This window comes from Adiantum capillus-veneris, chromosome 20, assembly GCF_014529385.1.
Source record: "Adiantum capillus-veneris isolate H3 chromosome 20, ASM1452938v2, whole genome shotgun sequence".
NCBI lineage: Eukaryota > Viridiplantae > Streptophyta > Polypodiopsida > Polypodiales > Pteridaceae > Adiantum > Adiantum capillus-veneris.
Genome location: NC_140950.1, coordinates 17,659,566 through 17,685,907, shown reverse-complemented (window position 1 = coordinate 17,685,907; position 26,342 = coordinate 17,659,566).

Genomic DNA, 26,342 nt, shown 5'->3' with positions numbered 1-26,342 from the left:
TCTCTCTCTCTCTCTCTCTCTCTCTCTCTCTCATATTTCTATCCTAAGAGTCCTCTACCCTAACGGTCCCTCTCTCTCCCGCTCCCTTAATATTGTCGACCTCCCCTTGGGTGAGAAGTAGTCGTGCGAGAGGGCCTAAACACCATAGCCTTGCCCCAACCAGTAGCAGGGTCGCATGACAAATGGTCTTGAACAGAAGTTGATGTCCACGACAATGCTGCACACGATCCTGCTGCCCGACAATTACGATGACCCTCGATAGTTCAACGCCCTTGCTCCTCACAACTCTCCTGACTTTCTAAGAATAACTCACCGAATTTTTCCTATGTCCCCAATTACCAAGATTGAGTCTCACTTCCAATATAAAGCCTTGCCCTCAAAAACAAGGATGTTTTACCTCACAAGAGAGGGGCTAATTCAGCTACAATGCAACGGGGACCCCAATCATACGAAAATGGCCATTCGTGCCCACGCCATGGGTGGACCCGACAGATCATCTCCAAATACAAATCCGAGAGTTGCAAGGTGAGAATGTAGAAGTCAAGGCATGTTTTTCCTCCTTGGAGATGCATTTCTCATCTTTGGAGTCACAAAAGCTGACCAAAAATAGCCATCTTCTTGCCACAGCAAAGGAAGCTGAGCAAACTGTCAACACGTACGTGGATAAACTCGCCACACAAGTCCATGAAGTAATTATTGATGTCTCTCAAGGTAGATGAATGCATGCAAGAACATCGTCTTGACAGGAAGGGTTGGCACTATAGGTTTGCATTGGCGGTGATGGGGGCTTTTCACAAGCCAAGCTCCCATACCCCTCTTCTCTCGTCCCCACCCCATGAAAACCCCCTCTTATGGAGGGAGTGATAAAAGGCATTGGAAAAAGTAAGAAAAAAATAAAAGTATGATTATGTAAATATATAAGAAAGGTAAAATAGGCCACCTCATGCCTGCGGGGTAGCCCATCCCCACCTTGCCTCCTTTTTCTTCACTGTTGCCCCGCCGGGTGTCCCTTTTCCTCTCCTCCACTCAAAAGGTCAACCCCCTCTCTCTTCCCTTTGTCCTTTCTCCTTTCTCTCTCCCCTCAAGCTACCCCACCTCTCACCAATAATGCACCCTAACTCACATGCAACTTACCCTATCTTCCAAAATAGTATACCCCACCCCCTCTTTCTCTCTCCTATCATATCCCATGACCCAAATACCCCCCTCTCTCTCTAAAGGGCGCCATGTCTCTTGTCTTGTAGCTAAATAACCTCCCCCACACTCACACACACTCAGTTTCACTGAAAAAGGTGCCCACAGACCCATCCCCACCCGGTGGTTACCTAATTTTTCTTGTGTTCATACACATCTGCACACAGATTCACCTCTGAACACACTCCCCTCTCTCCCCTCTTGTAATTACTTTATTCTCCATGTCATCTCTCACTTTTTTTCATCAACCCATCTCTCTCTCTTAGTCTCTCTCTCATGAGACTGCTATTCTGGCACATATACACACAGCCAGACAAGTGGGGCCCACAGTCACATGGCCTATGTAGATAATGATTTCTTCATTTCTAAATTCTAGAATTTCTCCCCCCTCCTCCCCTATATAAAGAGGGGTCACCATCACACTAAGGACATACACCATCACCAAAGAGTACACTATGCACTGTGTGTGCCTAGTGCACACACACACACCCACACCATCACCATCACCACAATCACCATGTTCGTCTTGAGCATGACCTCTACACCCTTGGGCTATGGAAGATGAAGGGAAACTAAATGAAGGATGATGGCCATAACCCTCGTGCGAATCTTCGCCATCAACTCCCATCTATCCGCCATGTGCTCTACCACGCTCTCCCTTCTCATTCCCCTACCCTATGCTCCCCATTTCATCGCCTTATTCTCTAAATAAAGCTTGAGGTTTTGTGAGTATGTTTTCTTGCAATGTTTTGCCCATGTGAGGTGTGCAGAATCACCACCTAGTCTTGTGTATGTGTGAAGGGTGTGCGGATTCGCCATCCTTTTGTGGTGCCTAAGTACTAAGCCGATATACCCCCTCCCTACTCTCTCTCTCTCTCTCTCTCTCTCTCTCTCTCACTTGATCTCATTCCCTTTCCTCTTCATCATTACTCCCAAGCATCCATCTCTCTTGGATGAAAACTTTGTTATGGTGGTGTGTTGTTTGCTTCCTAGCCGCTGAAGCTAGGTGGTGCCCCCTGTTTGCTTTACCATGACAGGCTCGAGGCGCGCCATTCGGTCCCCGGTGCTTTAGAGGCCGTTGGGGTTCGGGGTTCGCTTTGCTCCCGTCAGCGGCTTGCCCTCTACTAGGCGGGGGTAGGACGACGACTACACCTGGACACTATCCAAGCCTAACCAATCCATTCACCCAACCGAGTTCATCTGTGTCATAAAAAACTAATATCTAATTCTCCCAAATGATTTTCTCATGTTCAATTGATCATTCAATATGGGGAGGTACCAAGGGAGTAAAAGCTAGAATATTGGTAAGGCTACCAGACCGGTTTCAACAACAGGGATCCAAAGGAGGAAAAATAGAGATCCAAAGGGGGACAGACTGCAAAATAGCAATGTGCATCAATGGAGATTAAAAGACCTAAGGTTCAGCTCCATTATGACTTCCATAGGCTAAGGTTCCAATAATTAATTATTGAATCCAATGGCCAAAAGTGGGAAAATTGGATGGTTATGGGAAGACTAAAAAGTCTTCCCACATCCCTAGGAAGGAGGGGGTGAGCCCTAAAGGTAGGGGAAGAGAGAGAAATACACACACACATACACACACTCCCAAGCTCTCCCTTTACACAAAGGGAATAATGGACACATGGCAAGCTCCTAGCCTAGATTCCCCCAATCTCCCCTCAAATCCTATTGGATGGCCATAGAGGTGGACCAATGAGAATTAGGCTAGACCAAAATTAGTCTAATCAATTTAAAAATTCTTGATAAAAGAACAATAGAATTAAGATCCCTAGAAGACTATTGGATAGTCTACCAAGGGGTCCAATGAGCTCCAGTAGCCCAATGGCTTGCTTGATTCCTATTGGCTAAAAGACAAAAAGGTCCAATGAGAGTTTAAATAAATTATTTTAATTACCTAAATCTCTCACAAAAGGGGAAAGGGGGACACTTTTCACAAGACTATCAACTATGCTTCTTAATTGCTATTGGCTAAGCTCGGTAGAAGCCATTAGGAAGCCAGCAAGCGCAAATGGGAAGAGGGGTCCACCAAGAAGAGAGAGTGTTGGCATTTTTAGGCTAACTAATTTTTCTACACACACACACAACTCATGTGTTGATCCAGAACTCCATCTCCTTCTCCAAGCATTGAGAAGTAGAGGCCTACACCAACAACTCTTGGATATGGAATGCAAATCCAACAAAGAGCCAAGCTTCAATGGCATGCTCATCTCTACTACCATGCTAATTAATAAGCTAAGCTATGCTATAAGAGTGATTATGTGAGGAGAATACTTATTTCTTGTAAGTTACATCTTCTTCCTCTTAATTCATCTTTCCCCCAGGGAGGCCACCTAATAAAAATGTAACCTATCACGTGAGTTCAACAGAAGGGTATTTAAAGTTCTTGAAACTCACAAAAATATATATACATAAGGGCATTATTTTTTCAAATTTGAAAAAAACTTACAGATTTAAAAGAAAAGGGTATATTATATTCCTAAAAAAGTTCACAGATAAAGGGTTTTACAAACATGTCTTGAACGCACGTGATATGGTGGTTTTACACATAGTGAAGCCCCCGAGATCTTTCCTCATTCCCTGCTAGCTCTCACCATCTTTGAAGGTGTGGGAGGTCTTGGGAATGAGGCTAGACCCACAAGGTGTGTTTTTCAAGCATAATTTGGTGCATGAAGCTTCCTTCTTCATTGCTAATGATTTTTTTCAAGGAACACAAAGATTGTATTGTATAAAAGTCTCCCTTGATGGGAGAAGCTATAATACAAAGCCTTTTTGGAGGGGGGGACCGACTCCATGTAAATCCGGTCCTCAATTGTTGTCAATTGTTCTATTTCTCTCTCTTTTCAAGTATTTCTAGAGCGCTGAGGCTCCTTGTACCACCTCCTCTGCTCGGGTCTAATAAAGAAAGAAACTGATCATCATCCATACCTAAATACACGAACATTAAATCTTAATGATGAATAAAGAAGAAAATCTAAACAAGTTATAATTTGATTAATCACAATTTAAATTTCACAAGTATAGCATATAAAAGAATGGACAAAACTCCACGTGAATATACCATATATTAGAAAAAGGAGAAAAATTGTTCAGATAGAATGTTTATGGCTTTAAGAGGCCTCTCTCTCATCCTCGCATAACTCAACATAACTCCCTATGTCTATAGGGTGAAATCATGTTAACCTGTCATGCTTTTTCATGTCTCGGACAATGCTAACTAGCACAATTTTGACATATGCTAACTAGTACAATAACTTGAGCTACATCTCCAAGATCTATGACATATGATATATCAATAGAAAGCACTTGAAACAAGGAATCCAAATGTACAACCTCCGACAAATTTTGATATTATTTGTAAAAAATTTACCAGACGCCCAATTTTTTGAAGATGTGCTAACTTGAAACTGCTAACTAGCACAAAAAGCGCGACAGGTTAACATGCTTTCACCCTATATAGAGCTCTCCATTTAGGCAAATGTCCTCTGTTCCATTTTGTAGGTCCTCCGCATGCATCCTAGAGAGAGTAGCAACTCTAGGCTCGTATGGCACCACCTCAGCGGCTTCTGAATCATCATCCTCTCCGATCTTCTCCACTGATGCCGATGTGATTGGCACATTGTAGCCCTCATATATCCGTGCACTATGAGGGGCTACCTTTATGATATACTACCAGTTTGGTGCAGACTTTGTAGGATGAAATAGCACCTGCAAGAGCCACATAACTTACATGAGTGCTTCCAGACCACCAGTCCTCTAAAATTGGATGTTAAATATTTACAAATTTACTTGTTTAATTGCTCGGGTAGTACAAAAGTGTCTCGAAGGTCGGTCCATTTTTTGGTTCAATCCACCTCAAGGAAACCTGATACTCCTCTACGCACAATAGTATTGTGACCCTCCATGTTTATCTTGAACCATCACACATTGAGAAAATCCACAAAAAATCCTCTATAATCGAAAATCTCTTGTAGCGTGCTGAAGTAAGTGAGTTTCGCCACCACAGGATCTGCATCAGAGAACCGTCGTCGTCTAGATTGTTTGAATTTTTCCATGATTCCATAATCTTGTGTAAAATTCTTTTTGTCGATCCGTTCCATCCTAAAATAGCAACCTTTACACCATGATATCATGTATGACTTATACTACAACCAAAAAAGTTTATAAGTGGCCATCCAAAAATCTAGATAGCCACGAGTTGTAGATTGCAAACATACCTTGGTCGTGCAACCCCGAGAGTATTCCCACTCCTCCTCACTCACTTGTTTGCTGCACCGTTGTGGAATTTCATTTGGTTGTGAAACCATCTTAAGCTCATGAATTTTGGTAGGCTCTCAAGACCCACCGAATAATCCATCGGTGGTCATCTTCCCTGTCTCCACTTCATTCGTGCCCTTTGTCCCTCTTGCTTTGCATCCTTGTTTTGTGAAATCCACTTTTGCATCACTGGATTGTGCCGGTGCGGTATAAAGCAAAGAATAAAGTGAAGAATAATACACATCCATATTCTTCACTTTATACCGCACCGACACATTCAAGCTTAGAAACAGGTGCCCCTTCTTGGTAGCTAACCACGAGAGAATGTGGTAGTTGACGATGACAACTGGCCATACACTGTAAGATGTTGATCTTTGACCAAATGGATTTACATTATCCATAGCCAAGTCGAGGCGCAAATTTTGAGATTCCTTGGCAAAATTCAGCCATGTGTTGTCTATATACTTCCAGGCTGTGCAATGTGCAGGAATCCGCAGTACACCATCCGAAGATCTATTCTTCTCGTTCCATGATAGTAGGGCGGACATGGACTTACATTCAAAGAAATGTTTGATGCGAGGTAGCAGAGGAAAGTGTCTCAAAACCTTCTGCGGATTTTTTTCTCCATGGAGATCTACTCGATATCTCTTGGAATCACATTTCGGACACTTCTCCATGTCTATGTGTTCCCCTCTGAAAAGAATGCAATTGTTAGGACAAGAGTGAATAGAATTGTAATCCATCCCCAAGTTTCACAAGATCTCTCTTGCTTCCTCTCTAGAATTTGGCATCACATTATCAGCTGGCAGTATGTGCTCTTTGAGAAATCTACACAGCAAAAAAAATGCGGTACACTTGTGTAAGTAATCTAACAGATCATTATACATTTAGATTTTTTTATTGAAATAAACACATTGAAATAGATCACCTGAAAAATGTTGTGACACTAGTGTCACTCCATCCAAAATTTTCATGCATGTTGAGAAGAACCAGGAGCGCCTTCAATCTATACACACGCACTCCACCATACAATGGCGTATCGGCTTCACTTTTTCATGTCATCATAGATAGGGATTTTTGAATCCATGAGTTTAGAGTTTAGTGGAAAATCAAATGAAAGTTGCAAAGGTTTCATTGAGAGAATCAATGTCGAGGCAAAGGCTGAAGTGAAAGCGGTAGAGCAACCAAGTGTCCTCATTAGGGAGCTAGGTTATGATCAACAAGCTTCTCATGATCCAATCAAGGGTGAGGTGCTTGGGAGTTATAAAGGATTTGGAGGTGGATGTATTTGATGTTAAAGTGCTAGTCAATTACCATGTTATACCCACAGGTATTGATTCTTTCCCTCTTATCCTTGGAAGACCATGGTTACAGGCAACCAAAGCTGTACAGGATTGGGGACATGGTACCATCACTCTCTACCATAGAAGGGGTGATAAGAAGAGGTTTGGCATGGCTATCAAGAAATATTTGGACTTTGATTTTGATGAGAAAAGTGATGAAGAAGAGTACTCAAGCGAAGATGAAGACAATGGGGATGTTGGGAGTGAAGTGGAAGATAGCAGTGATAGTGATCTAGATGTTTCCTCCTTGTTTCTTGAAGAAGAGCATGATGAGAAACAAAGATTTCTTCGCCTTATGGAGAATGAGGATATCTTTGGTCCTTATGAGAAAATTGAAGAGCTGATGCAACCCAAAGTTTAACCTAATGTCAAACAAGAGCTAATACAAGGTAAGTTGTCTCTTGACTTGACTAGTCATGAGAAGGGTGAGTACCTACAAATAATACAAAACTTTTCTCATTTATTCATCACTTATTATGAGGAAATTAGAGGCTTCAAGGGAGAGGAAATCCACATTCCAATCAAGGAAGGAGCTCAATCCGTACACCAAAAGCAAAGGAGAATGGGACAAGTACAACTTAATGATTTAAAGGAAGAGGTAGACAAGCTTCTTAAAGCAGGTTCCATATGTCCTGTGAGTACTACAGTGGGTGAGTCATGTTGTTGTCACACACAAGAAGGATGTAAAGTGGAGTATATGTGTTTATTTCAAGCCTTTAAATGTAGCCATGAAGAGAGATACATACCCTCTTCCTTTCATAGATGACATACTTGATTCTATTGCAAGAAGGCATGAGAGGTATAGTGTATATGATGGATTCTCAGGATATTTTCATCTCACCTTGGCTTTAGAAGATAAAAAAAAGACAACATTTATCACACCATGGGGTTGCTTTTGCTATTATATGCTTCCTTTTGATGGTACCAAAAGCGAGTCAATAAGATGTTCTCTCCCTTTCTTGTCAAGTTTGTGAAGGATCTTATTGATGAATTTTGTGTTTACAGATCTAGAAAGGATCATTGTGTGAATCTTGGGATGGCATTGAAGAAATATTATGAAAGTGGAGATCAACTCAACCCAAAGAAGTTTCATCTTGCTCAACCAAGAGTGAAGTTTTTGGGGCATATGATCTCAGAGAATGGAATTGAAGTGGATCCTGAAAAAGTGAAGGCTTTGGTGCTCCTCCCATCACCTAAGGATACAAAGAAACTTGCTACTTTCATTCAAAAGGTGAAGTATATGGCAAGGTTCATTCCTTTGTCCTCTCAACTTCTTTATCCTCTACAATAAGTAGCAAGGTTGGATCCTCTACAATGGACAAATGAATGTGAAGAAGTTTTTCAAGGTATCAAAGAGGTTCTTGGTTCTCTTCCTGCTATGCAAGCTCCTAATTGGGATAAGGAGTTTTATGTGAATCCATCAGCAGGTGAGGATGCTATTGGAGCTATGCTTCTTCAAAGAGGAAACAACTCCCACTACATGAAGCCTATCTATTGTGCTAGCAGGGTGAAGCTAGAGGTGGAAAGAGGCTATATTGAGGTGGATCTCATCATGGTGAGTGTGATCTATGCATGTAGAAGGTTTAGTCATTACCTTCTCCCTAAACCATTCACATTCCTCACTAACTACACTCTTCCACCTCAATTGGTGAATAGCCCTACTTTGTAAAAGAGGCTCATTAAGTGGATTGTGGAGTTACAGGAATTCCAATTCTCTTTTCTTGTTGAGGAGAGTACAAGGGCTACATTGGCTGATTTTCTTACTTATAAGGAAAGTCCTCTTCTTCTTAAGGAGGACGCGGTGAAGAAGCAACACATGGAAGCTCCTGACATAGACAATACCTATCTATTGTTTTTTGATGGCCCTTACAAGAAAACGCATGGTGAAGCCTCGGGAGGTGTTGTAATTTATGATCCTCAAGGTGCTTTGGTAACTAAAAGGAGTTTGAAGCTTACATCACAAAGCAACAATGAAGCCGAGTATGCTACTTTGGAAAAAGGACTCAACCTTTTCCTTGAGCTTGGCATCCATTGTGTGAGGGTAAGAGGTGATGCTCTTCTGGTGGTTAAGCAAGTACTTTCGGTGTGGCAAAGTAAGAATCCAAGGCTAAAAAGTATGTGTTTTCAAGTGAAGAATCTGCTTAAGCATTTTGAAGCTTGGAGTTTAAGGCATGTGGACAGGTCTCAAAATGAAGAAGCACATGGTGCAGTGCAAGCTTCAATTGGGAAATTGTATGTGATAAGGGCTGGTTCTCCTCTTTTTTTGGGAAGGTAAGCTTTATAGAGGGAGGAAGGGTTTCTACATACAGGTATGCTTCCATCAGAGTTGGAGAAGTCAAAAAAGTATGCCTTCCTACGCCGTGCCAAAAGGTATGTGCTACTCGGTGATGCCTTATGTATGAAGGGGGCTGATCTTGTGATGAGTAAAGTTCCTTGGAAAGAGGAAATCTACAAAATTCTAGAGGAGAATCATGAGGGTTCTTGTGTTGGTCACTTTGCTTCAAAAATCACTTTGCATAAAGTCTTGCAGGAGGGGTATGTGTGGCCAAGCATTCAATGTGATGTTCATCATTGGTGTAGGTCTTGTAAAGAGTGTCAAAGCATGGAAATTAGGGTTCTCAAATCACAAATTAGAGGCACCATTGTGGCTTATGATGTGTTTGAAAAGTGGGGTATTGATGCAATAGGTCCTCTACCTATGATAGATAGAGGCAAATGTTACATACTTACTAACTGTCTATCCAGGTGGGCCGAAGCCAAAGCTGTTAAGTACATCATGAGTAAAGATGTTTCCCAATTTATATATGAAGATATTTGATGCCAATTTGGCATGCCATTGGAGTTAATTTCTAACAAGGGTCTAGGTTTCAGGGGAGAGCTGGTGGATTATCTATGTGAGAAGCTTCATGTGCATCGCAGGTTTACTACTCCATATTATCCCTAATGCAATGGCATGCACGAAAGGTTTAATGGAGATCTCATAACGATGATTAAAAATATGAGAAGAAACAATGTGAAGACTTGGGATTTAGAGCTACCTTGTGATCTATGGGCTTACTTGATTGCCATCAAATCAGGTACTAGTTTCTCTCCCTTCCATCTAGTTTTTGGCAAAGAGGTTTTACTTCCTATTGAGGTAGAGATACCAACTTTGAAGATGATGCTAAAGCTTGAAGAAGATCCCAATGATGATGCACTCAAGGAAGGCTTTTATATTTGAAATGTGTACAGTTGGATAGGTTGTTGCTTTTGAGCATTCTGAGCATGTCTTGAAGAATAATCAAGCAAAGGCAAATGAGAAGGTGAAGGACAAAGACATCAAGGAGGGTGACATGGTGCTTCGTTACAATAGAAATCTTGATAGAAATTTTCAAAATAAGTTTCATATCAAGTGGCAAGGTCCTTTCTTGGTCTTAAACAGGTTTCCAAATGGCACATATCAGCTTGCTGACTTGGACGGCACCCCACATAAATCACATGTGAATGGCTACAGGTTCAAGAAGTATATTGCAAGGTTGGTGACTGTAATTGAGGATGAGACTTCTTTTGAAGAATTTTCTGATCATGCGGCTAAGGATGAAGATGAAGTGAAGACTCCCTCATGTGGTTTACATTATCTCTTTTGTGCTGTTGATCATGAATGATCTAGCAAGCTGGGGTGTGGCAAACGGTGTTGGGCGCATTTCTAACACCCCGTTTTTTGTAAATTTGTACATACAGACATGATGCCCAATGTCAAAAGTTGGTGTGGGATTTAGTTTTGTAGGGTTTTTAGCTTGCTTTAGCAAGCACATGTACATGCACTGCAAGTCGCTAGTCTAGTGAGAGTTGTCGGGCCTGTAAGTGCCTGTGAGTGAGTATTTTGAAGTGAGACTTGAAGATAACTTAAACTCATGTACAAACTAAAAAGAATCATCAAAATTTCAGAATTTTTCAGGTTTGATCTCGTTTTGGCCTTTTGATGCCTTTGGTTGCAGTTTTTTGCCCTCGACTAGCTCTCTCTACACCTAGTCTTCCTGCTACATCATCCTGTTCGCGTTGATTTTGCACATAGTTGTGCATGGGTTAAATTTGAAGGATTTCAACACTTTTTTTGAAGATTCTGTAAATATTTTTGAAGTTTGAAATCATGTTTTTTGGAGTTGGGATTTTGGAGTTATGGCCTGTTCTCTACAGCTTGTACAGTGTATGGCAGCTTTGGGAAAACACTATGTAGGTTGAGTTGTGGAAACCTGTACATCTTGTGGGTGATGTATACTTTGAAGGGGTACTTTTAAAGTGGTTTTCTATGAATGGAAAAGTTGTTTTTTCAAGATAATTGGTAGCAGACGTCCGTAATTCCGTGCCTAAAGAGGTTTCTTCCTTCTTTGTGGCATAGTCTCTTGGGTGGGCAATGGCCAGTAAATTCCCAAGGGGGCTACTCTTGTTGGATTTGTGGTATTTCAAAGGGGTTTTCCAAATCTTTTGGTGTTCTTGTACTGCTCTTTCAATGCTCTTGGGTGACATCGCTATAGAGGTGTTCCAATTTTCTTGTTTCCAACAACGTATGATGCTTGATCGAACCACCTTCAAAACGTCTATTGGGTTGCAAGATTGCTGCCTATTGGCCAGCGTCAGAGTCCGACGAATTGTAATTGGCAACAACTCGATCTATAATAGATGGGTCAAACTCGCTAAATTCGCAAACGTCATGCAAAGAAACGTGTCTTGTCCGCCGCACAACATGGTTGCATTGATTACAAGGACATAAGATCCTTGTTGAGAGAGAGGAATTTTGGTTGGAAGGCCCCACATCGTCGTCACTACTCAAAATGAATGTAAAACCCTTAAAACCTGAACATAAATTTAATATATTATTGGCATCCTCTGTCTCTTATCTCTCTCTCTCTCTCTCTCTCTCTCTCTCTCAATCTCCCTCACAATCAAGAAACCATAGATCACACTGTAAACTATCTCAAATTCTCTAGCCATGTCCGATCCTCGCACAAATCGATCTAGAGGTGCATGGAGATCAGAACCACTGGGTTATAATCTCATCTTTATTGGTCAATGCCTATATTTGTGGGTACAAAAAATCTACACACCCACGTATACATGACAATGCATGTAGTGGACAAAACCCCTTTGCCTCTTGTTCAACTGTAGAAATTCACAAGAGCTTAACACCTCTTCACAGTAGCTCCTTGTTCGAGGGATTACTGTGCACATTATATGTCTGCATCGATTTTGAGTATCATGCCGTTGAAAGATTTCCAACTTAATGCCGCATCTGTTAGGAAATAAGACATAGCTATATAGATAATTGAGTAGATTACTTAATGGAGAGAGACAGATTTACATACATGAGATTATAGAGTAGAGAGAGAGAGAGAGAGAGAGAGAGAGAGTACACACGATATACGTGGTTCACCCAATGTGGGCTACGTCCACGGGAAAGCAGCCACTCAATGGCTTTAGTACTTCAAAACAAGAAGTAGTTTAAAAGGGATTATACCTTTAATGGAGCTCCCACCTTGCTTCACTCTCATCACCTCACACCCACCTTGTTGCATCAACTTCACACTATGAAATGTGTGTAGAAATGGCCTTCTTTTATAGGCCAAAAGGGCTACCCACTCTTATGAGAGGCAGCCATGTGTACCCGCCCTTCTGTGAATAAGTCCAAATCGGACCCTCCAATCCGCCCATGTGTGGTCGCCCTTGAGAAGACAAGTCTGCTTTTGAATTCGGCCACCGGCCATCGGCCATTGACTACCGGCCACCGGCCACCGGCCAACCGACGGTTGTTTTTCGACCACTTTCTGGCCACTGTCCGGCCATAATATTCCGGCGAGGGGAAAAAAACAGTCTCGGGGGCCCCTAAAGTTGCCTCTGATTTTTTACTGTAAAAATTTTGGTTTCCGGTGAGTGATTTTCCTTCACGCACGATGGCTTCTCCTCATAATGGGGGCCTTACAAATGTGCACTTTTACCACAGAAAATTACAAGGGTAAATCAGGCTCCATACTTAACAATCTCCCACTTGGAGACTGATCTCCAAACCAAACCTGTGGCTGCTTTCCATTTTGGCTTCTTATCCTTGAATGCCGATTGAAGATGAGAAAAGCTCAACTTCTCCTTGTTGACCACCTTTGTAAACATGTCTGCAGGATTTTCACTTGTATGCACCTTTCCTAGCTTTAGCTGTCCCTCTTCCAAAAGAGTGCGTATGAAGTGATATCTTACCCGAATGTGCTTTGTCCTTGAATGAAAGGCTGAGTTCTTCGCAAGATGGATAGCGCTTTGGCTATCACTGTACAAGACACAATTGTCTTGTTTGAATCCAAGCTCTTCTAAGAATCTGTGAAGCCACAGAATTTCTTTGCTTGCCTCCGTCATTGCTACATACTGTGCTTCCGTGGTAGAAAGTGAAACCACTTTCTGCAGCTTTGAAGCCTAGCTTACTGTTGTGCCTCCAACCATGAACACATAGCCAATAGTGCTCCTTCGAGTATCTTTGTCACCTGCCATATCTGCATCAGCATACCCTTCTAGAAAAATATCAGTTCCTCCAAAATACAAAGCATTTGTTGTTGTCCCTTTTAGATACCTAAGTATCCACTTCACAGCTTCCCAATGCTCTTTACCTGGGTTGTCCATGAACCTACTCACAACTCCCACTGCATGTGCAATGTCTGGCCTTGTCCAAACCATAGCATACATTAGAGAACCTACCGCTGCAGCATATGGAACTTTAGACATATAGGCTATCTCCTGTTGTGTCTTTGGACACATATCCTTTGTTAGTTTAAAGTGACCAGCCAAAGGTGTAGAAACTGGTTTTGCATTTTGCATTGCAAACCTTTCTAGTACCTTCTTGATGTAATCTTCTCGAGGTAGCTTTATTGTCTTCTTCATCCTGTCCCTTGATATTTTCATACCAAGTATCCTCTTTGCAGCACCTAAATCTTTCATTGAAAAAGATTTAGACAGCTCCTCTTTTAGGTCTTTGATGTCCTTCATGTTAGCACTTGCAGTCAACATGTCATCAACATACAACATTAGGATGATGAATTTCCCATCTCCTAAATTCTTCGTGTAGACGCAGTGATCCGAGTTGCATCTCGTGAATCCATGATCCAACATCCATCGATCAAACTTCAAGTACCATTGTCTTGATGCTTTCTTTAAACCATACAACATCTTCTTTAATCTGCAAACCATTTTCTCCTTACCTTTTACTTCATACCCTTTTGGTTGAAGCATGTAGATTTCCTCCTCTAAGTCACAGTGAGGGAATGCCGTATTTACATCCATTTGCTCGAGATTTAGATCATGAGTAGCCACAAGGCTTAAGACAAGCCTGATTGAGTTCATTTTTACAACAGGAGAAAATATTTCATTGAAGTCAATACCTTTCTTTTGAGAAAAACCTTTTACCACAAGCCTAGACTTGTACCTTTTCTTCCCACCTTCTTCTTCTTTCACCTTGTACACCCATTTGTTTTGAAGTGCCCGCTTACCTTTAGGAAACTCAACCAATTCCCATGTTTGGTTGCGATGTAGTGAGTCCATCTCCACTTGCATGCTCTTCGTCCATTCTTCTTTGGATTCATGTTGCATAGCTTCTTCATATGATTCCGAATCTCCAGAATCTGAGATCAAGAGATGGTTGAAGGAAGGAACAAACCTTTCTAGAGGTCTACTTGCTCTTGTAGATCTTCGGGGAATAGGTTGAGGCTCCTCATTTGGTTGACGCTGTTGCACATTGTCACCGTTTGCAGTCCTTGAGTCTTCCCCGTCCTCAAGCTCCATGTACTCATCACCTGTTTCTTTTGTTTGATTTCGTTCCAAGTAATCTTTGTACATATTTTGTTCGTTAAAAATTACATCCCTACTCCTTAAGATTTTACCATCTTCAGGATTCCATAGGCGATATCCAAAGTCACCTTCTCCATAGCTAATGAAGAAACACTTTTTAGACTTTGCATCTAGCTTTGATCTTAGGCTTCTATCTATGTGCATGAAAGCCTCACACCCAAAAACTTTGAGAAATGCATAATTCACCAGTTTACCTGTCCATGCCTCTTCTGGAACTCCCCCAACCAATGCCGTTGAGGGTGACCGATTGATTAAATACCTGCCACATTGGCCTCCGATGTTGGCTTGTTGTCTTGAGACTCTGTCTCCTTCTTCTTCTTGGACCAGCAATCCTTCTTGACGTGGCCCTTGTTGCCACAGTTCCAACATTCAAGAACTGACTTTGTGCGTGACTTGCTCCGCCTTGAGCGATCACGACCCTTTTGGTTTTTGAACCTCTCCTTAGGCCTTCCCCTTGTTTCCACTGACAGTCCAACACTTGATGATTCTCTTGTGCTTCTCCTTCGTATTTCCTCGCTTAGGAGAACACCCACAACATCATCAAACTTAAGAGTATTTGTGCCAGAAATAGAATTACTTACAGCCATCACAAAGCTGTCCCAACTATCCGGTAGAGATGATAGTATAAGGAGACCTCGCACTTCGTCATCGAAATTGATTTTCACCGATCGAAGTTGACTTATGTTTGTGTTAAATTCATTTAGGTGTTTTGCAACTGAACCATTCTCTACCATCTTTAGATTGAACAAGCGCTTCATAATAAATACCTTATTGGATGTCGATGGTTTCTCGTAGAAGTCTTCAAGTGACTTCATCAAGTCCTCCGTGGTCTTCATCTCCGAAACATTGAAGGCCACCGTTGACACCAAGCTTAACCGGATTGTTCCCAGTGCCTTTCGATCAAGGACAATCGATCAAGGACAATCCATGCTTCATCTGCCATTGTTGCGGGCTTCTTCGCAAGACCGCCTAGTGGCAAATAGAGGTCCTTCTGGTAGAGATAGTCTTCAATCTGCATCTTCCAATGTTGGTAGTTTTTGCCGTTGAACTTCTCAATATTGAGCTTCCCTTCCTCCGCCATAACTCCCACTCAATTCAGGGAATCCTTTCCTTGAGATAATTTAGCTACGAGCAAACCTTGCTCTGATACCAGTTGTTAGGAAATAAGACGTAGCTAAATAGATAATTGAGTAGATTACTTAATGGAGAGAGACAGATTTACATACACGAGATTATAGAGTAGAGAGAGAGAGAGAGAGAGAGAGAGAGAGAGAGAGAGAGAGTACACACGATATACGTGGTTCACCCAATGTGGGCTACGTCCACGGGAAAGCAGCCACTCAATGGATTTAGTACTTCAAAACAAGAAGTAGTTTACAAAGGGATTATACCCTTAATGGAGCTCCCGCCTTGCTTCACTCTCACCACCTCACACTCACCTTGTTGCATCAACTTCACACTATGAAATGTGTGTAGAAATGGCCTTCTTTTATAGGCCAAAAGGGCTACCCTCTCTTATGAGGCAGCCATGTGTAGCCACCCTTGTGTGAATAAATCCAAATCGGACCCTCCAATCTGCCCATGTGTGGTCGCCCTTGAGAAGACAAGTCCGCTTTTGAATTCGACCACCAGCCATTGAATTCGGCCACCGGCCATTGACTTCCAACCACAGGCCACCGGCCATTGACTACCGGCCACCGGCCAATTACCAACGGTTGTTTTCCGACCACTTTCCAGCCACCGTCCGGCCATAATATTCCGGCGAAAAGGAATATTCCGGCGAGGGGGGAAAAAAGTCTCGGGGGCCCTAAAGTTGCCCTTGATTTTTTACTGTGAAAATTTTGGTTTCTGGTGAGTGATTTTCCTTCACGCACAATGGCTTCTCCTCATAATGGGGGCCTTACAAATGTGCGCTTTTACCACAGAAAATTACAAGGGTAAATCAGGCTCCATACTTAACAGCATCAGTGGAGAGGAAAAGAGGGATCACCATAAACCTAACTTTAAATTTAAAATGTAATCCTAAAGGTGAAATTTAATATAAAAAATAAATTCAAAATCTAATATGATATCTAAGCTACTCTCTCTCTCTCTCTCTCTCTCTCTCTCTCTCTCTCTCTCTCTCTCTCTCTCTCCCTCAAACATGCATACACATACACAGAACAAAACTGGTCGTCCGCTTCAGCTGCTCTAATTTCTAGTCACGTCGTCCGTGAGTGCTCTCTCTCTCTCTCTCTCTCTCTCTCTCTCTCTCACACACACACACACACACACACACACACACACACACACACACACACACACACACATGCCAACTTGACACATTGTGAAAATCTTGAGTTATCGACTTTCCTCTTCCATCTCTCAAGTTCAACAGAAGGAGAACACCTCTAGAAGCTAGTGTTGCTACCTACCCTTTGAGCATTCCAAAGCTAACTAGCTTCAAACACCTTTAAACCTTAAATCTTGAGTTAAATCCAAAACCTTACCGTAAATCTCTAATATTAAATATAAACCTAAACTCTAACTTAAGTATAAAAACTAAATCTTAAACTCTCTCTCTCTCTCTCTCTCTCTCTCTCTCTCTCTCTCTCTCTCTCTCTCTCTCTCTCTCTTTATATATATATGTCATAATACGTCTATTTACAAAGACAGACATTGACGAAGCTCTTCACCGGCCAATGCACTATTTTCTTGGACAACGCAAATAATATATTTAATTCAAAAGGAGTTTATCAGATTGGTCTCATAAATCATTTTGAAATTTTGAAGACGTTTAATATAACATTTCATTTCATATTTTCTCTCATTTTCTTTATTTTTATCTCTCTCTCTCTCTCTCTCTCTCTCTCTCTCAATGTGTGTGTATGCGTTCTTTGTTTATGCATGTGTGTGTATATTCTCTGCTTTCTCTCTCTTTCTCTCTCTCTCTCTCACACACACACACACATACACAATGTGTGTGTGTGTGTGTATGTGGGAGAGAGGGAGAGAGAGAAAGAGGGTAAGAGAACATGGGAGGGAGGAGAGGGAAGGAGCATACTCGTATGTGTGTGGTGTGTGTGTGTGGGTGGGTGGGGGGGGGGGGGGGAGACAGAGAGAGAGAGAGAGAGAGAGAGAGAGAGAGAGAGAGGGAGAGAGCGGCACGGTATACTTGTTTCGCTAGAGCACCAAAACTCAGATTTGAGATCTGAGTTTTTGGCAATCGGATTTTTTCTTATCCTCTCGGCATCACTATGAGCGTCACTATGCAACAAATAATATAGCGATATGCATAGTGACGCACATAGCGATGCCGTGGATTTTCACATTTGAGCATCGCACTGCTAGTGTCGCTAATAAGAAGAACCTCTTGTAGTGTCCTCTTCTCCATCTTCCTCATCCTCTTCTCCTTTTGAAGAAATTAATGGTGCAGAAAAGGAGGAACAAGGGAAGAAAAGTCAAGAAAGAGGTCACCCTCTTCTTCATCCTCCTCATCCTCTTCCTCTTCTAAAAAAAGTGATGGTGCAGCTCTCAAACCACCCAAGAGAAGAGGCCATAAGAAAACCTATGCCACTTGGAAAGGGTCTTCCAAGCTCAAAAAGTTGAAAGAGGGAGGAAAGAACATCTCTTTCCTTACCTACGATGGCACCTTTGGTACTACGGACAAAGTCTTGGCCTTTATCCAACAACTCCATGCGGCGTTTGGTGATGAGGGCCTCAAGGAGTCCTTTGTTAGCAACGGCTAACACAGGCTACACCAAATATGCATCAAGTAGGAGATATGCTATAGTTGTGCATAATATTTTTCAACTCACTTTGTATAAGTCTTGGGCTCACTTGGAGTTCCAAAGTTGTATATGCTAGCTAGGAGGCTCAACCTTAAACCCATAGTAGAAGGATTGTGGTGAAAGCCTTTAAAAGGAAGCCTTTATGCAAGGAAACTTCATTCTTGACTGTCCACTCTTGAGGATCTACTTTTGAGAGCTCTCTCTCTCTTGAGTGTTAATCTATGGATGGCCTAGCCTTGAGCTTAATGCCCATGCTTAAGATGCTAGGACTAATCCATTGTAATTAGAGAAGCTTGATCAATCTTATTCCTATTTTCTCATTAGTCTACTTCTTCTCTACATTTCATTGTGTCATGAATCAGTATTACACTCTCCTTATTCTAGATTTGAGAGAGGTATGTACTTCTTGCTATTAACCACTCCTATTATTTTATAAGCATTCAATTTGTGATATTTAGCATCACTAATTAGGTTGATTAAGTTGGGTCTTAATCTTGTAATTAGTGTGTGTGCCCTATTGTTTGCTTGTGTGTAGATAGATTTTATGAAACTCTAGCACCATTCACCTCGTGTGTGTAGCTATTGATGAAGTGTTGTGATTGACATGTGGTAATGGAGAGGCCAACACCAATGTAATTAGTGTGTGCTTATCATTAGTGTCCTTGGAATTTCTAGTCTATGGTAAGTGGGACTTTGGTGGACTTGATGTGTGTAGGAGTTGATTGATTAGTGATTAGAGTATGTTTAGAGTTAGTCTTGCCATGGCTAGTCTACTTGCATTGGAGAGGTGATCTCTTGAATCCTCTATTTCTATTCATTCAATGCGCATACTTTCATGCCCTACCCGGGTTGCCGATCCACGAATTTGATAATTTTGTGTGGGTTGCAATTAGATCGTGCTACAATGCCTCCCAACATTTGGCATTGTTACCGGGGATCGATAACCTAAGCTAGTGAGTATAGGATGTTTAGAATACAGTAATTTCATTACTAATTTCGTGGTTTTTGAGTGTGTGTAACTCAATTTTGGTTTGATTTAATGATGTTTGTGCAAAAAATTGATGCAAATGTTGAGTTATGAATACCCCAAACTCCCAATTTCACTAACTTCTCAATAACCTTTACTAATTTTGCTTCACTTCCATGCTAATTGTACTAATTTCATGCTAGTTTCTACTAATTTTTTACTAACTTTTCTAACCTAACCACTAACATTTGATATGTAATGTAAGATTAATCCCCTTTTAAGAGGTGGAATCATCACTCTAATCAAGTTAATTGTGCTAATTTATGCCTAATTTGATTTTTGAGTGTTTGATTTTTGGCCTACAATGGTCAAATTTGGAGTCGATTTGATGGTGCACACACTTGGTGTGCAATGATGCGTCTTCATGTGGAGCAAAGGAGTAGATTGGAGTGTGATTACGATGTAAGTTCGCTCACTTGCTCATGTCAATTCTTGATTGATTAATGTTGTCATAAAATCTAATATCTAACCAACCCAAATGATTTTCTCATATTAAATTGATCACTTAATGTGGGAGAATAAACGGGAACAAGTGTTAAGATATAGATATGTGCTTATAGATCTATCTCAACACGGGGCCAATAGTAAAGGGGTCCAAATGGGAGATGTTCTATCAAGAGCAAGGCTAACCAATGGAGCATAAGACCTTAGGGTTAGCTTCATTGAAGACCTCCAATAATGTGTGTAAAAGTCCTTTGACCTTAGGTAAGCTAGGGCTGAGCTTGAGGTGGGAACCCGGCCCAAACTCGAGGTGCTTGTCGTGCTTGAGGTGCTTGTCTTGCTTGAGGTGCTTGTCATGCTTGAGGTGCTTGATTAAGATGCTTGAGGTGCTTGACTGGCTCCATTCTTGAGGTGCTTGACTTGGTGCATGATTAAGGTGCTTGAGGTGCCTTGAGAAGCTTGCCTGAGATGCTTGTGGGAACACCCCCTACTTCAAGTGCTTAGTCATGCTTGATGACTAAGGGGCTTGCTCATCCAAAGTCAAAAAGATCCCTACAAGGAGGGGGGTGAGCCTACAAGGGGGGGGGGGGGGGATGAGAGAGAACACACACACACACACACACACACAAGGGAAGCCTCATCTTGAAGAGGCACCAAGGACACTTGTCAAGTTCCTCCTCATGTTGCCCTCATGGTGTGCCTGAAACCTATTGGTTGGCCACCCAAGGGGTCCAATGATAATAAAGGACATTTAATTAATTGATTTTGCATTTATCAAGTCCTCTCTCTCAAAGGGGAAAGGGGGACACTTGTCCCAAGGCTATCCCTGTTGCTTGTAATGGCTCCTGCTTGTGATTGGCTAGGCCTGGAGGGGTCCACTGAGCTTCAAGCATGAGCTACAAGGGGGGGTCGACCCAAGCAAGCTAGGGGGGTGCTTAGGGGGTATACTCACCCACACACACTCACAAACACTCTTATTGTGTACTATGCAAAGTGCAAGAGCTCCCTCTCTTTCTCCAAGCAAGTAGAGGTTGAGAGCCTACACCAACACTCTTGGCTATGGAGTGCAAATCCATCCAAGAGCCATGCTTCAATGCTTGAGCTTGCCATCTATTTCTTCTTCATTACTATGCTATTATGTATGCTAGCACAAGAGTTATGATAAGTGAGGAACTAGCTCTTTCTCGTATGAAATGTTTCTTCTTCCTCTTCCCTACCCTCATTCCCTGCTAGCTCTCTCCACCTTCGAAGGTGTTTGAGGTCTTGGGACTGAGGCTTGGTATAGTTAAAGCTTTCTTCAAGTTTAGGTTATGCTATGATGGTGATGCATGAAGCTTTCCATCTTCATTGCTTCACCTAGGTCACAAGGAACACAAAGAATGTATTGTAACAAGTCTCTCTTTATGGGAGAAATCATAATACAAATGCCTATTGGAGGGGGGACCGGCTCCACATAAATCCGGTCCTCAACTGTTGTCATGTTCTCTAAATTCTCTCTCTTGCAAAAGTATTGTCTATGCCAAGTTAACTAATTGCTATGATTATGTTGCTATCTTCAATTATGTCAACCCGCTATGCTCACAAAATCATTTCTTGAAAGTACTCTCATTAAATTCCGCTACTCTCAAATTGAATAGGAAAATTCCATTACAAATGTGATTCAATGTGTGCTATTCATTTGCTAAAATTAGGTGTGTAACTCAGTTGACCTACACTTTGTACCTAATTTGATACACTTGGAATGGATTGATGGTCAAATTTTGACTAATGAAATTTATGTGCATCAAAATAATGCTTAATTCTCATCAAGAATTCATGTGTGTGCATGCACCAAAGAGGGAAAAAACTGTCAAAACATTCAAGTGTATGTGCACCTAATCTTTAGTGTGTGCATGCATAGAAATTGAAAAATTTGATGATACATGAGTATGCAATTATGTAATTGATTTGTATGCTAGGCTAATTCAACCATTGGATAAGCCTAATTGCCAAAAGTTTGGGCAAAAATTGAGTGTGTATGCCTATCCAACACCACTTGATTTTCTATGATTGATGGTCAATTAGGGCACCTAAATGATTTTTGATTATGAAATGTTCATAAAAAGCGTGTGCAATCATTAGGTGTAAGCCTAAATGCATTGCCAGTTGAGCCAAATTTGATTGGGTAAAAATAGTGCTAATTTTGTAGAAATTAAGCATGCATCCATTCACTTATGCTTGATTGAGTTTGCAATTTGAGCATTACATGCATTGAGGAATTGATGGATTTTTTGCATATAATTTTGGTCTAAATTTGGGTGTGTGTGCCTACTCAATGGAATTTGGTATTCAAATTGGGATGAATAATTCATAGCAATCACCAATTATGATGATTATTAGACCTAAAAGATCGGTGTATGTGAGATTGATTGACTTTGGATGATTCAATTGGTACTCAATTGAAGATGATTTATGTGCATTACCTATGTGATCACTGTACCAATTTGATTAAAAATGGTAAAAATTTTGTTGATTTGTGCCTTTCTAAGTGCCATAATCAAGCCTGCGCAGCCATACAAACCGTAAATGACAAATCCAAATGGGGTTTGAATGATTTTGATATTAAATATGAGCAATTTTTCAATGATTGAATATCAAATTGGATTGGGGTAAAGGTGAGGAGTGTGCATCCATTAAGTGTGTGCATCTCCCAACATTGTGAATTGATTCAATTTTATTTCAAATTTGGGAAGTTTTTGTGCATGAATTGATTGACTTGAACTTTCATGTGTGCAATCCTGTTACCATTCAAAGGAAGTTATGCTTTTATGATTATTCGATCATGCTCAAAAATTGGGATCAATTCCCTTAGAGAAAATTTTGATATAACATTTCTCGTGTTTCTCAATCATGGCATTGAAGCCTGTTGTCTGCAGTCTACCAATCAAGGGTGCCTTTTCTGCTTTGCTTTTCTATTGTTTTTGATGCACCCTTGGACTCAATCGACATCTCACACACACACTCAAATTAGAATACATGCATTTAGTGTGGGAACATCCTTTTGAAAAGATTTTAAATCAATCTCTAATAAATCCAAATGCTCAAGGATGTCAGATATCTTTTGGCCACTTGTCAAACCCTTGGACGCATGCTATGGGACCCTCCTACCTTCAAGATGCAACAACTCAATGGTTTGGCGCATCTAGCTTTGCAATCAACACACACACACTTCTAATTTAACTCCGGGTCAATAGGGCACCCACATGCTGAACTTTGGTTTATTTAAAAAAACAAACGGGCCTGGAGCATGAAAAAATAATCTCGGACGGCAACTGTGCGAGGAAGTCGGCGATGAGCTAGACTGTCGACGCTGCAAGTTGCAGGAAGCAAGAGCTTCGATGACCTTCAGATAACGCCAACTTGCAGGCTGCTATTGGGCGGTGCTGAGAAGCTATTTCCAGACGTTGGCTTTCTGCTGCGTTTTGTGTGTTGTTGCCGCCTGCTGCTGTACACACTGCATGCTCCTTGTTCTCCTCCATAATCGGTTCCTGCAAACAGTCTTTAGGGCACCAACAGTCACTAGTTCTTCTTCTGTTCGCTCCTCGATACCCTCTCTGCTTCAGAGTGATGATACGGCTCATGTTGAAGTCAGGGGTTCTGTTCGCCCGAGCCATGGCGAAATTCAAGGCTGCCTGGAAGTTTGCGACGGAAGGGGGGGTCTCAGAATTGCCTACTGCTGCAAGGCCTCCTACAGGGTCCTCATCACCTCAGCCGACGTCCGTAAGGGAAATGAAGCGGAAAGCACGCCTGAAGAGCACCAACGCTGAAACAGGTGACAGTCGGGCTTGCAAGCGGCTGCGCGTTGATGCCTCCAACGATGCAGTGGTAGACAGGGAAGGGTCGAGGCCTAGACGTTCTCGCAAGGCTCGTGCCGACGAGGCAACCCCCTCGATTACCAGAGCGACAAAGCTGCAGCTTTCAATCATAGTGGGGATTGGCAACGGCGACATCGACTGCAACCTTTTCACAAACGTGTCTGAGTTTGTTGACAGGGAGTGTGTGAGGGGCTTGTTCGCACTCGAGAAGGGAGGAATGTTGAATCACCTCCACTTCCAGATGGTCGTCATTATCTTCTCGACCTCCATCAAGGCTGTTGGCAACTTGTTGAAAGCGTACCTGGGTTGGCATATCATGAAGCCCCAGAGAGGTGTGGTCATGTGCAGATCATTGCGGCAAGTGAGGATGCACACCTTCACAGGCATGGTTGGGTACTGCATGAAAGACCTATAGAAGCCTCACTTTCGGTGGTTCGCGAAGGGAGTCGAAGCGGAGGAGATAGCCGAAGGCCGAGCACTGCATGCCCAGTACGGCCAAGGCGAGCTGAAGCACCGTGTGGCACTCACGCCCGTCAACATGTTCGACCGCGCGTACGTGTATGTGGAGAACTTCGTCGCGGACCGAGAGGGCATGAGCCTTCCTCACACCCTCCTGCGCATGCTAGCAACCGGGCGGTACTACCCATCAGCCACGTGGGTCGTGCCAAAGTCTGGCTCGGGAATGGAGTTGGGGCGGGCCATGGCCATTTGGCAGAGCATGAAGGAGCCTACGAGTGTGACTCTTGATGACATAAGGTACCTTGTTCTGCCCCAATCAACTCCGACTGCGCTCCACTTGTAGGAGCCACTGACAGCTTCGTGTCTTGCAGGGGGATCTTCTTCCGTGACAGCGACGCGGCGAGGTACTACGAGGCGACCATCCCGCCGGCGCGTCCACTATTTCGACGACGTTTCGAGGATTCTGGCAGCAGCGAGGGTCTCCCTGGGACTTCTCGACGTCCCATCGACATTAGTGCCAATGACACCTCCATTGAGGCAGACACCGATGGGCCCCCAACTCCCTGTCGGGACTTCATCCCCATTAACACCCGCCGTGGTGTCTCACCATGGGTGCGTGGCGTAGCACCGCCGCTGTCGCATACGCACGAGCCGACGCCCTCTCAGCAGTCTCCGCCGTCCGATAGTCTCCCTCAGTGCCTTGACTCTCCTTGCGTTGACAGCGTGGCCGTCGTGTGAACGCAGTTCGCCTTGTGGGAACCTTTGTACATATGCACATTTGTACAGACACTGTTGTATTGACTCGTTTTTATGAATGGAAATTTCCTTTGTGTCGTTGCCCGTGTGAACACAGTTCGCCTCTCTCTGAAGCCACGTTAAACGTGGCTTCAGGGGGAGGGCCTTACTCCTCTAACATTACTCTCACCGTCTGTAGTGCCTAATCGCGCGTTACATATTTTACATTAATAGCACGCGCTGACTTGAACTTGGTGCACCTTGTTCAGCAGCACAAATCGTGCACACCCAATTGTTGCAGAACCCTCTATCGGCGCTGATTTTCACCCCACACACACAAAATTCGCCCGATCTTGGCCCACATTTCTGCTGGAAGTTACATCCCCACTCGCTGTAAATGCGGGCCCTGGCCGCTTACCTGTGTTGTCCACTTGCAGATCCCACCTACTCAATCTGCACGAGGTCGTCAACAACTAGCAGTATCTGCCAAGCTGGGCTCGCAGCACGTAACCACACACACAATATACAACAAGGCTCGTCTCTCTCTGTCTCTCTCTCTCTCAGACCGTGGCTTCCTTCCCCGCCCCGAGTCTCGCCGATGTTGATTCCTAACCAGTGCTCGAAAAAAACTTTTTCCCAAAAACTTGGCAAACCTACATATGAGAAACAATAGAGGTAAATTGACTAAATATGAAGGTTTTCACACCAATTTACACTAGTTTTCTTCTAATTTTGCATGTTTTCTCACCTTCAACTCAAAAAATTAGAGGTAAATCTCAAAATTTGTAGGTGGGGTTACACTAAACCTAGGTTTTTTTCGAGCACTGTTCCTAACTCACTTGCACCGCTTCTCTTGGTCATGCCTTGGTCTTCAACAAACCCCCCCCCCCCCCCCCCCCCCCCCCCCCACACACACACAACCCCGTGCTTCGCTGCTCTGGTTCCACATCGTGCCAGCCCCCAGACAACAGAGAATTTTCAAAAGTAAATAAAAATAGAAATAAACAAACATCACTTAGAATCGTGGTTCACACACCACCCATCTCCCTTCCCTTCGGAAAAAAAAAAAGAAGAAAAGAAAAAAACCATCTTGAATGCTATCAATTGGCTAACAATAGAGAGTAACTCTTGTTGGATTTTGAGTTGCATAGAAAACTTTGGCACGGACACGGTACGTAATTGCTTTTTGCTTTTTTTGCATGGATGTCAAAAAGTTGCATGCGTCATAAAGACATGATTTCTTTATAGTGTTTAATTCACTTGGAAGGTTATCATGCACTAATGCTTGAGTGTTGCGGATGATGATATCAAAATTCACTAGGCATGCATTGACATTTTTGTTTCTATGGATTGCAAAATCTGGCATTACAAGCTACTTTATCAT